We start from the raw sequence: 12,780 nt of genomic DNA on the forward strand, positions 1-12,780 counted from the left end.
AAAACTTGAACTTCTTTTCAGTAATTCCTGTAGTAATACTGCCAACAGTTGGATTTATATAAACATATTCTAAATTGCGAACACACTCTGGATGAAAAGAACCCAAGTAAGCTCTAAATCTCGGTTCCCATTTGGAAAAATAATCCAACCTAAAAAGCTTCGGGCATCTAGTGTGAGACCCAATCACATAATCTTCGTGTTTTGAGCAGCTAATGAATAAAAGCTTGTCATTTTGAAAAGCTTAGCAAATAAGCGAGCTGAGCAACGAAACGAAAATCAAAAAAAATTTTTGATCCGAACTTGAAATTACGTCTTTGACCGAATCAAACTTTATGCTTTTGAAAAGTTTGATCAAAAGACGTTCGTTAAGCTTCTAAACAAATTCAGAACTCAAAAAACAGCACGTTAACAGCAAACCGAAGCTCGTTAACAGTAGTTCAGCAAATTTCAGCACGAAAACGGCAGGTTTCAGCCTGTTTTCAGTAAGTTCAGCACGTTAAACAGCAACTTTCAGCTCGTTTTTAGCAAGTTTTTACAGCAAATTAGCAATAAAATCAGCACGTTTCAGCAGTTTGCAACTCGTTTAAGCATATATCGGCTCGTTAACAGTAAAATTCAGCACCGAAAACAGTTTATTTTGGCCCGTTTGAGCACATAAAACAGTTCGTTTTATCCGCGGACAGCAGTAAAGCAGTAAATTCAGCGCATTTCCAGTTCGTTTCAGCACTTAACAGCTTGTTTTAACACCAGAATTTAGCAACGAATCAGCAAAATTCAGCTCGTTTAACAATAAATCAGCAGCGAATCAGGAAAATTCAGCACGTAAACAGCGAGTTTCAGCACGTAACAGCAAGTTTTAAGTTCGTTTCAGCGCGTTTTCGGCCAGTTTAGCACGTATCAGCGTGGTTAACCAGTTTTGTATCAAGATCCGCACGTTTTAACAGCTGCAAGCAATCAGATCTGATCCGAACAACATGCAGCAACTTGAAACACACGACTCGAAATAGATTCTTTTCCGGAGATGCCAACACGCGAATCAAACTCGAATTAAACTCGTCTTTGGGCCACACGCACGAACTGAAAGACTGTACACAAAACTCGAACACGAAACCAAAATTGAAACCCAAACACGGAACACCAAATGTAGGGTGATGAACCAAAACGAACAACGAATCAAAACGAATGATCTGGAAACAGAATACGCGGAATCAATTCAACGTTGATCAGTTGATGTGAACACAAACTCAACTTGTGTGTAATCAAAACTGAACTCAATTATCTGCTGAACATTAATCCAAAATGTAGCACATGAACAACTTTAGCATATGAACAAACAAGTCAGAGGATGAACAACTTCAACGCATGAGCCATCAATTAAGCGTTTAAACAATCTAAGCCACCGAATTGAACATGCAGACTTGAATCGGAATGGCGTGGATTCAAATCAAAACTCAAATTGAAACAGAACTGAAACAAATACCGAATGCACTCAAATATTCACAATTCATCCTCGAAGAAAACTGATTATAACAAACAAATTATCAAATGATATGCCGGAAAAAGTTGTTACGGCCGTAAAAAGTTGTTGCCTCGTCGGAATTACAGTTTCATGCCGGAAAAAAGATTTTCATCATAATCACAATATTATACTCGCCGGAAATGTTGTTATAGGCTGCCGGAATGTTCTGTTAGGGTGGCTGGAAAATCGAAGGTTACCGGAAAAAGTTGTTAAGCTCGTCGGAATAACGATCTACGCCGGAAAAATGTAAATTCAACCAAAACAACAAATCGAACACAGATCTAAGCATGAAATCACTTACATACGAATCCTAAACAGTTCTTAACGTCAAATAACAGCCGATTTTGATCCGAATCAATCAAAACTCAACACGAAGAACACGAACGCTTCGGAATCAAAATCTAACACGCTAGAAGCAACGTTTAAGCACGAATTTCAGCGATTAGAAGTAGAATCGAGCACTGAAAGCTCTGATACCACTTGTAGAAACGTTATACGAACGTTTACGAGCCAGGAATCTAGTCGCAAATCGATACGTTAAATATCGTGTTCATTCAATACGTTAATGGATGATTACATTATAACGGAGATGAATACATTAAGGATCTAGAGAGAATCCGACATGGTAAAGGTATCTAAACATAAATATGGCACAGATCTCTTTTTCAGTTTCATTATGGAAGACCTATTTATAGCCATGTCCCGTTCGTTAGAACAGTAGTAACGAATGAGACCTCTCATTCGTTAACAAGGTTAACAAATAAAGTCTTTCCATAGCCCCATTCGCTAAACACCCTTAGCGAATGGGTATACCTTAACGCACGAGCCTCCATTCGTTACATTGTAGTAACGAATGGGCTTCTAACTTAACGGATGAGCCTAGTCTTAACGGATGAGGCCTCATTTTCTAAACATGCTTAGCGAATGAGCCTTTATACATTAATATAAAGACTAAACTACCCCTAGCCTATTCGAATAGCTGTGGACACCAAATCCGTGCACTTACAATTATTATTATTATTATTATATTATTTATTTATTTATATATTTTACAAGTTATCCTTCATTTGTACGTTCCTTTCAATTCCTCCATTTATAACGAGTTCTTATGTTTAAGTGTTTCTGCACGGGTCTCATAAGTCATTGGTTTAACATAGCGCGGGTTGCGGGTTCTAAACGAGTCGGGTCTTGGGTTCGGGTTCGTTTAGGTCTTTGCAACCAAATTACATTCTTATTATTATCATAGCTTTATTATTGTTGTTGTTGTTATCATTATTATTATTATTATTATTATTATTATTATTATTATTATTATTAACCTTAACTATTTAATCCCCCACCCAACCCCTTCCTTCCTCACCTTTATCAACGGGAATCGCCACCCCCCTGCTCTCTCTCTTTTTCCGGCGACCCAGGTGACATCAGGGTCGGGTTTGGGTTTTGGTTCCCTTGTCTTATTCCACGGCTACACCACCGCCACCACTTCTACTTCTTCTCCTTTCTTTCTTTCCGGCCACCCCAAGCTCCCTTACCTCCGGCAACAACAGCGACGGCACAAGATTCTCAATCAAGTCGCATACTAATGATTCGCATCTCAAATGATTCGCAGGTCAAATGATTTGCATGCCCAAAACGATTCGCATGTCATGCGAATCTTTTGTGAAAACAATTCGCTTGTCGTGCGAGTCTTTTGTGAAAATCATTCGCTTGTCGTGCGAGTCTTCTGTGAAAACAATTTACGTAGGGGTTCTTCGTTCGAGTCGCATATGGTTTTATTGGATTTGCACGCGGGTTCAGTCAGATCTATTGGCCGCTTTATTTCGATCGGGTCTTACACAGGTTTGGATTTGTATCGGCACCTCGAGATTCGTGTTTCCTTTGGATCTCGCCGGACCCTTAATATGTTGTTTTCACGGGACTGAACATACATATACGTGTGTGTGTGTACACACACACACACACACACACACACATATATATATATACACACACACATACACACACACACACGCACACGCACCTGCACGGTCCCAAATCCATATCATATTTACATATTATTGTTTGTATTATTTGTCAAATCTCATATTTATTATTATTTGATTTTGTTTATGTTGATACACGACTTGGGCGTCTCGGTCTTTATTATTATTATTATTATTATTATTATTATTATTATTATTATTATTATTATTATTATTATTATTATTATTACTTGATAATGTAAGGGGTATTTTGGTAAATAACCCCATTCGCTCTATTGTAAGGTCATTCGTTACCCCGTAACGAATGAGCCACATTCGTTAACTTTGCTTAGCGAATATGACAACGAACGAAGGGCTATTCGTTAAGGCTAATGTAACACTAATGAGTATGTTCATTCGTTAGTATTAATGTAACGAATGACACATTCCTTAAGACTTAAGTTAACGAATGTGTCATCCCCTATAAATAGTTGTAATGTTATCAGTAAAGTAATCGAAGCTTTCATTATTCATTATGTTCCTCGTTACTCTGCCGAAATTGAACACACACAAACACACACTAATAGTATTTGCTTCGCATTAATCGTATCGATGACTTGAACATCACGATGTTTAGATCCACACGAGGTTCATCAAGTGGTATCACAGCCTCAAGATCGGATCTTCATGATAGTTTTGTTGTTAAGTGTATGATTCCGTCATTTTTTCGATCAATTGGAATATGATTTGATTCAATTCATGGGCTAATCAAATTCCGGTGAAATAGAGTATATTAGCCAATTGAAATTGAATAGTTATAAGAGTAATCGAACTCAGTTTAAGGTAAATTGATAGGTCCTATGACAAATTGAGTTAGATTTGGTTATCAGTTGGTTTGTTTGAGGTGTAATTGTGTTTTGGTGTTAATGGCGGTAAACTGAGATATTCGTTTGAGTTTGGATTTGGACGGTTTATGATTTCGGACTGGTGTAGGTTCGGAATTGAATTCCGAGTATTTTGGTATAGCTTTTGGTGATTTCAGACTAATCTGGACTTAGGTTTGAGATTTGGAATGGTTGAATGGTTTGAAGGCTGATTCGTTAATCAGTTGAAGATTGTTTCGTTAGACTTTAAAGATTGATTCGTTAACCTGATTCGTTATAATAACTAATTGATCATTCGTTAAAATGGACCATTCGTCAATCTTCATGTGTTAAAACAGTGATTTAACATTCACGTGCTACTCATTCGTTATTTGGTGTCACATTCGTTACCCTGTCATCATTCGCTAATTTCTTATTCATTAACCAGAAGATTCGTTAACCTTCCACTTTCAAATTCGTTACTCATTCGTTAATTGTACTCATTCACATTCGCTACACATTCGTGTATTCTCATTCGCTAGAACAGTACATATTCGTGAACAGTGAAGTGTAAGACTTATCATTTGACAAGTTTGGTCCTTTGACTTTTGGACTGTGTCAAATCATGGCTTCTCAAAATCAAGCCTCGTATTATGCTTTAGCCTCGCAGAATGCCTTGATGCAGCAAATGTTATCAATGGACAATGAGATTGGGTCGCACAATAAAAGTCCCAAACTACTGAAATTGTCTGAAGGTTTTGTGCTCAACTTGGATCCGTACATCCAAGTAGTGTGAGATATTTGGATGTTATTTATAAGGCACCACTTGTGGGGAGTGAATCATTAGGCTGGACTGAAAAGGCTCATCATATGTATGAAGCTCATGAGACCAAGGAAGCTGAGAGTGAGACCAAAGCTTATTCAACTCTCACTATGGCATTGCCAGAGCACATCTTTCATCAATACAGCAATATCAAGACTTTTGCTTCTTTATTTGCTTCCTTGAAAACCCGAAGTCTAGGGAACACTCTCGAGAGTAAGAAGACTCTTGTGAAATTTCAATTTAGAAATTTTACTCTGTGGAAGAATGAAACTGTGGAAGAAATTGTCAGTTGATTTTGTCATCTTGTGGCAGAAATGTCTGCTATTAAACTAGAACCAACTGAGGTAGACAAGATTGATACTTTGAAGAATGCATTACCACCTTCTTACTCAACTTTCTTACTTGTGCTGAAAGAGAATGGTTATTTCGTAATGATCAACTCACTTCTGAACAGTTTATCAACAAGTTAGAAGAAAGAGAGTACGAGTTGAAATGTCAAAACTCATTAAAGGATAATCAAAATCATATTCTCTATGGTGGTTCGTTACCCGCAAGTAATGCTTCAAGCTCAGTCCTGATTACTGCTTTCTTCACTCAAACATCTCAAGAAGAGTCTCCTAATGGTAATACCCCGCCTAATGTATGTTTCATGTCGTCAGGTGCCAACTTAGGTTCTGGAGCAAGCTCCTCAAGTTCTCTGCCTAACGTAAATATGAAAGAAGCGGAGCAGCAGTTTGCATTTTTAAGTGTGTTTATGTCATCTTACGAACAACTTGTTGGGAGTAAGATTGCTACTAGTGAACTCACTGATGAGGATTATGACCAGATCGACCCTGAAGATCTAGAGCTAATAGACCTGAAATGGAATATGGCTATGACAGTCCGTAAGGTAAAACGGTTTATGCAACGAACCAGAAAGGACTTACCGACTCTAAACAAAAGAGTTGGGTTTGATAAATTAAAAGTCAAATGCTACAACTGTCGAGACTTTGGTCATTTTGTCAAAGAGCGTGATAAGCCGAAGAAGGAATACACGGGTCCTCGTAATGCTGAGAGATCTTCAGGAAAAAGTTCGTCTGGAACTGACAAGAAGAAATCATCAGAAGGGGATCAGAATAAGACGGCTAACTCACAAGCTCTTGTTGCTAATGAAGGATTGGATTGGTCTCAACGCTTACTGGTGTACCAAGCAAACCTTGCTATGGTAGAACCGGTAGAACATTTTGAAGATGCAAGCGGTGATAACTTATCAGATGGGAATGACACTTCTGATTGAGAGACTGATTCTGATCACTTGTCACCTGAGCAAACAGAATCTTTTGCCTGCATGGCAAATATTAAAGAGGTATGTACTTAATATTCTCTTAATGTATCCTTGAATGAGTCACAAGAGACAGTAACTACCCAAGTAGTTACCGAGTGTACTAGTTGTGATGAACTCAAAGTTAAACTCTAGTCTGCATTACAACATAATACTACACTTGTGAATGAACTTTCCATGATTAATGAAAGTTTCAAACAAAAATCCAAACTGTTGGAACAATCTACACTTAAAATCAAAAATTTGTATGTAAGCAATCATGATCTAAAAGCGGAAGTTAGCTGTAAACTTGTGATAGTTGATCAACATTTTCAGGAGATTCTTAAACTTCGAACTAACATTACCAAATTAGAGAATGAAATTATGGAGTTGAAAAATAAACTTGAAAAATTTAGAGACTCTTCATTTCTCTTGAATGAAATCATTGAAGTTAATAATGTGCATAAGAAAAATGGTAAAGCGGGTTTGGGGTATGTTGAGATTCCTCCTCCTTTCAAAGGAGATTACACTAGCATTCCTGTTGTGAAACAATCTACAAACCCAGAAATGCCGAGTGTTAATCCTATTAAAACTGAAAATGTTGAGACAACTAAATCAGAAATTCAAGAACTGGTTCATATTAAAAGTAGTTCAGTCTTTACTGAAAATGAATTAGATGGATCAATTGAGGAATTCATCAAACCGGAAGCGATTGTCAAAAACGATAACATATCTTCTGACAATCATATTCTGTGTGAACCTGAGGAATTTGAATAAGTTGTGTATGGTTCGAAGCCCTCAGGAGATTCCTTGAAACAACCAAAAGTTTCTTTTAATGTAAAGAAATCAGACAAGCCTACTGTGTCTGACGAGGACTTGATGAAATTCTTCAATCCACAACATGAATCAACCTAAGGAAATGCCTTTAAGTTAAAAGGCTTATCAAAAATGTTTTCGGATAAAGAAGTTCCATTAAATCTTCTTAAGCCAGAAATGATTGAAAGCGTTTTTCAAAATGATACTTCAAAAGTTGCCGAACTTGAACAAAAGTTTCGTAAATCTAACTCAACAAATGTTCAAGTGAAACTAGTTGCTAATGTTTTTCAACCTATAAAGTTTGTGAAATCATCAGGATTGGAAAATTAACTCAATAAATGTTCAAGTGAAACCAGTTGCTAATGTTTTTCAACCTATAAAGTTTTTGAAATCATCAGGATTGGAAAATTCCTTGAATATTACCAATCTTGAATTCTATAAACATAAAAAGGGATTAACTCATGAGGTTTCAAATTCGTTATCTATTGAGAAACCAAAACTTGATATTCCTCAGCCTACGCACGAAAACAAGACAAGTGTTCCACCACAGAAAGTCTAGACACTCGTTTGTGTTTTAAGTGTGGTGAAACAGGTCATGTGGCTAAGAAGTGCAAAGCCAAGGTTGACGACATCAAGTCATCATCTAAACAACCTATTCCAATGGTTGAAATGAATCATAAATCGAAAGAATCTCAAGTTGATGATTCCTTCATAATGTATTCTAACGTCAACCCGAGGAAAGTGGTTCGGGTTGAAGTTCCTAATGTATTAAACAAATTTGTTGAATTTGCTCAACCTATTTGCAAAAACACGGACTCGGGAATAATTCGTGATGGCTACCTGAAGAAGAAAATCAAGAAACCCGTCACATATTCCCAAGTGCCAAACTCAAGTATTAAATTAAACTTATCTCCGAAAATCTCAAAAGGAGAGCCCAAGAGTGAGGCTTGGGCTGCCTTTTTGAACTAATCATTTTACTTTTTATGCAGAGTTCATCCAGATCTATATCAGGACACAAATGGATATTAGATAATGGATGCTCTCGACATATTACTAGAAACATTAATCTTCTTAACAATGTCAAAGATATTCAGGGAGGATATGTTGCATTCGCTGTTAATAATGGTGGAATGATTACAAAAGAGGGAGAGGTCTCAAATGGGATGATTGCATTTGAGAGAGTTAATTATTGTGAAAAAGTAGATCACAGTCTTTTGAGTGTCTCACGGATATGTGACAAGAAATATACTACTATTTTCACAGACAAGGAATGTGTCATCCTTCAACCGGGATACACGATTCCTGAAGAGATGGTTGTCATGCGATCTCCTCGATCAAATGATACTTATGTCCTCGACATGAGTATTAAAGTAAAATTTTCACTTTCTGAAACGTGTTTTGTCTCCAAAGCTACAGAGAAAGACTCGATTACGTGACATCGACGCATGAGGCACATCCACGTTCGCAAGATGAATCATCTGAGAACTAATGATTTGGTGGATGGTGTAACTCTCAAGAACTTCAAGTTGAACGATCGTTGTGTTGCGTGCAAGAAGGGGAAACAGAATAAGAATTCATACCCGTGCAAGTCGATTAACTCGATTATCACGCCACTAGAACGGCTTCACATGGATTTATTCGGTCATGAATCGTGCGAGTATTGCGGGTGATTTGTATTGTTGGTATTAACCGATGACTTCTCGAGGTACTCATGGGTTTTATTTATGGGTTCTAAAGATCAGAAACCTATTTTAATTCAGAACCTTATCACAAAGATCGAATCACTTTATAAACTGAAAGTGAGACGAATTCGGAGTGATAATGGAACCGAGTTTAAAAACAACGTATTGGATTTCTTCTGTATTCAAAAAGGAATACATCGGGAATTCAGTGCACCGCATGTTTCTCAACAGAACGGCGTGCCTGAACGGAAGAATCGGACGTTGATAGAAGCTGCTAGGACAATGCTTGCAGATTCTAAGCTTCCAGTTCAATTCTGGAATGAAGCTGTGAATACTGCCTGTTATACGTTGAATCGCGTGCTAACGGTAAAGAGATTCAAGATAGTTATGAACTTTTGTATAACCGTAAGCCTAATCTAAAGTATTTGGAACCATTCGGGTGTCCATGTACAGTGTTGAAGAGAGATGCTGAGAAATTTGACGAAAAGGCATTTGAGGGTTACTTTTTGGGTTATAATTCTCCTAAGAAGCGAATCTTCAATCTTTCTTCGGGATGTGTAGAAGAATGGTATCACGTAGATTGTCAAAGCTACACTACACCTCCAGCCGACACAGGTCTTGATTGGATGTTCGACTATGAAGGTTTATTTAATTCGTTTACACCAACAATTGAAGAGATACCTAAAGACTTGGTACGATCGTATTTTGAAGAACAATGTCTTCCTATTCCAAGTTCTTCATCAGTTGATGTGAATGTCACTCCTAACATATCAGAGACATCTAATGATGGTTCTAAATCTTCCGTTGATGCTTCAGTTCCGTTGGATGACGCTCAAGAAAAAACCGAGCCAATTCTAATTGAAGATGTATCATCGGCTGTCTCTTTAGACACAGCAGAGGAAAATATCACCAATCTTGGTGATAATGTATCTGTACCTGCGAATCCTTCTTTAAGGATTCACACTAATCATCCGCAGGAATAGATAATTGGGGATGTTAATGATGGTGTTCGAACGAGACACTAGTTGGATAATGTATGCGACAATGTGGTTGATTATAACGTATCTCCTACAGATGATTCGATTTTGTGTGCTTATGGGGATTTGCATTCAACGGGGATTCTGAACAATGCACGATACACCTGCTTTTTTATCTCAGATAGAACCAACAAGTGTCACAATGGCACTCAACGAACCGTCTTGGGTTGAAGCTATGCAAGAGGAGCTGCAACAGTTCGTAAGATTGGGTGTATGGGATCTTATTGACAAACCCGACCGAGTAAAAAGGGCTATACCGACTAAGTGGGTTTATAAGTGCAAGAAAGACGACCGTGGGGCTATAGTGAGAAACAAGGCATGCTTAGTCGTATTGGTATATAATCAACAAGAAGGCATTGACTACACGGAAGTGTACGCTCTAGTTGCACGACTGGAAGTGATACGCATATTTCTTGCCTACGCAACCTATAAAGATTGCATAGTTTATCAAATGGATGTTAAATCGGCGTTCTTGAATGGAGAAATTCATGAAGAAGTGTATGTGAAGCAGCCTCCCGGCTTTGAAGATCCGGAATATCCCGAGCGTGTATATCGTTTAAACAAGGCTCTATATGGTTTACACCAGGCCTCGAGAGCTTGGTATAGCACGTTGGCTGACAATTTGGTTGATAGTGGCTTTAAGAGGGGAACTGTGGATTGTACCTTATTTTACAAGAATGTTGGTGATGATCTGCTCCTCGTCCAGATTTATGTGGACGATATAATTTTTGGTTCGACGAACGACAGCTTATGCAAAGCGTTCGAGACGACGATGCAGACAAAGTTTGAGATGAGTTCAATGGGGGAGATGAGCTTCTTTTTGGGACTGCAAGTTCACTAGTCTGATTCCGGGATCTTTATCCATCAGACAAAATACGTGAACGATGTCGAGATCCAATTCAAGATATCTGCCAGAAAAATCCCTTCGACACCTCTTTCCGTGGGTCACAATTTGTCACCGGATGAATGTAGCGGCCTCGAGTTGCTGTTCACAGGTTCTATGGATCCAGTAGCATCTGCGGGATTATGGTTTGAAGTTTCTTACTACTCCCATTTATATTGACAATTCGGCCTCTATTTCAATAATCAAAAATCTGGTTCAACATTCCAAAACAAAACATATTGAAATTCGTTATCACTTCATACGTGATTGTTTTGAAAAGAAACTAATCGATATTGAAAAAATTCACACGGATTTTCAAAAGGCTGGCCTTTATACCAAGGCTTTCAATAAAACGCGTTTTCAATACGTGCTTGGTATAAATGGTTTAAAAACGTTATCGGATATTCAAAAGCTCGGTTGAATCACTTTATTTCATTTTTCTTGTTTTTGTTCTATTTGTAGTTTTTAGGGGGAGAAAAATATAAGAATCCAAAAATATTGTGGTTTTTGTTTGTACAGAAAAATTAAAAACTCCAAAAACATTCAATATTGAAAAATTCAAAAACATTGAAAAATGCTCCTCAAAATGAGTTCTTGAGTAAAAAGGGAAAATGATAGTACATTGACGGGTTTGATCTGGTATATGAATAAATTAGATTAAAAAATACGTAAGGCCAGCAATATGATATGCAATGATAGGCTTGACAGACTATATAGGAACGGATAAGATATAAACATAACAAATGCCGAATTTAGTGGTATAACATCTTGAAGTGTGATACTATATCTGATTTAATAAAAGTCAAAAAGATTACTGTGTGTGCATGCGTACATTTTTTAAGAAAATTCTGCTTTATTTTATCTTTAATTTTGCAAAGAAATTCAGCTTTATGTTTCTTTATTTTTATTTAAATATTGGATCTTCTCCTACGTGATAAGATTATCCGAACTGAGGATTAATATTTGAGTATTCTGCTTTATTTTCTTGGTGTTTCGTATGAAATCTTGGACTTTCTCCGCGCGATAATACGGAATTATCCGAATTGAGAGTTAAGATTTTATACAACTTCTGCTTATTTTTATCTTTTTATTTTGTTAAAATAGAACCTTATCTACGTATAGTAATACCGATCTTAAGAGAAAATTTTAGTATTCTGCTTTATTTTCTTTTTATTATTTTTGCATGAATCACAATATAACGTAAGTTTAAAGTCATGTGAAAAACGTAAATGTGAAAATTCACTGTATAAGAGATAGACATATTATATCGGATAGGTGGGGTCCACATGAAATTCGTGCCTGATTGAACCTTGATAATATCGTAAGGTTTTCGAAAAGTCTGTTTATAGTTTAACAGGATAACTATATCAGCAATCATCGCTGGGTTATGTGTACAATAATATTGAAATTGAAGTGTTACTTAGAGATTTCTTCGTCAATATGATTCCCTGCTCGAACTCACAAAAATATGTATTGCATTAATAGATGTTACTTGTTTACTGCTTTACATTTACTGCATTTTATTTTGGTTTGCAAAATTTTAAAATCCAAAAAGATTTTATTTTATTTTATTTTTTTGCTTTATTTTCGATTTACCGAGCTGGCGACAAATGTCAAATCAAAAACAAAAGTTTTACCCCATATTTAAGTTAATCGTACTTATTGTAATTTTAAGTAAAAATCCTCTTTAAGTTGAAACTTACTGATTGTTGAAAGATCGGGTATGTTAATGTATTCAAATGGAACCCTAATTGGGTTAATTGATTATTTAATTCATTTTCTAAACCCTAATGGTTTTTAAATGATTATTTATCATTAATGAGATTAAGTCTCATTCGTTAATGATAATCGGTGATTCGTTAATAACTGTTTTAACGAATGTCAAGTCATACGTTA

This window comes from Bidens hawaiensis, unplaced genomic scaffold (assembly GCF_021521415.1).
Source record: "Bidens hawaiensis isolate Kalapana, Puna unplaced genomic scaffold, B.hawaiensis_p1.1 tig00067998_1, whole genome shotgun sequence".
Lineage (NCBI taxonomy): Eukaryota > Viridiplantae > Streptophyta > Magnoliopsida > Asterales > Asteraceae > Bidens > Bidens hawaiensis.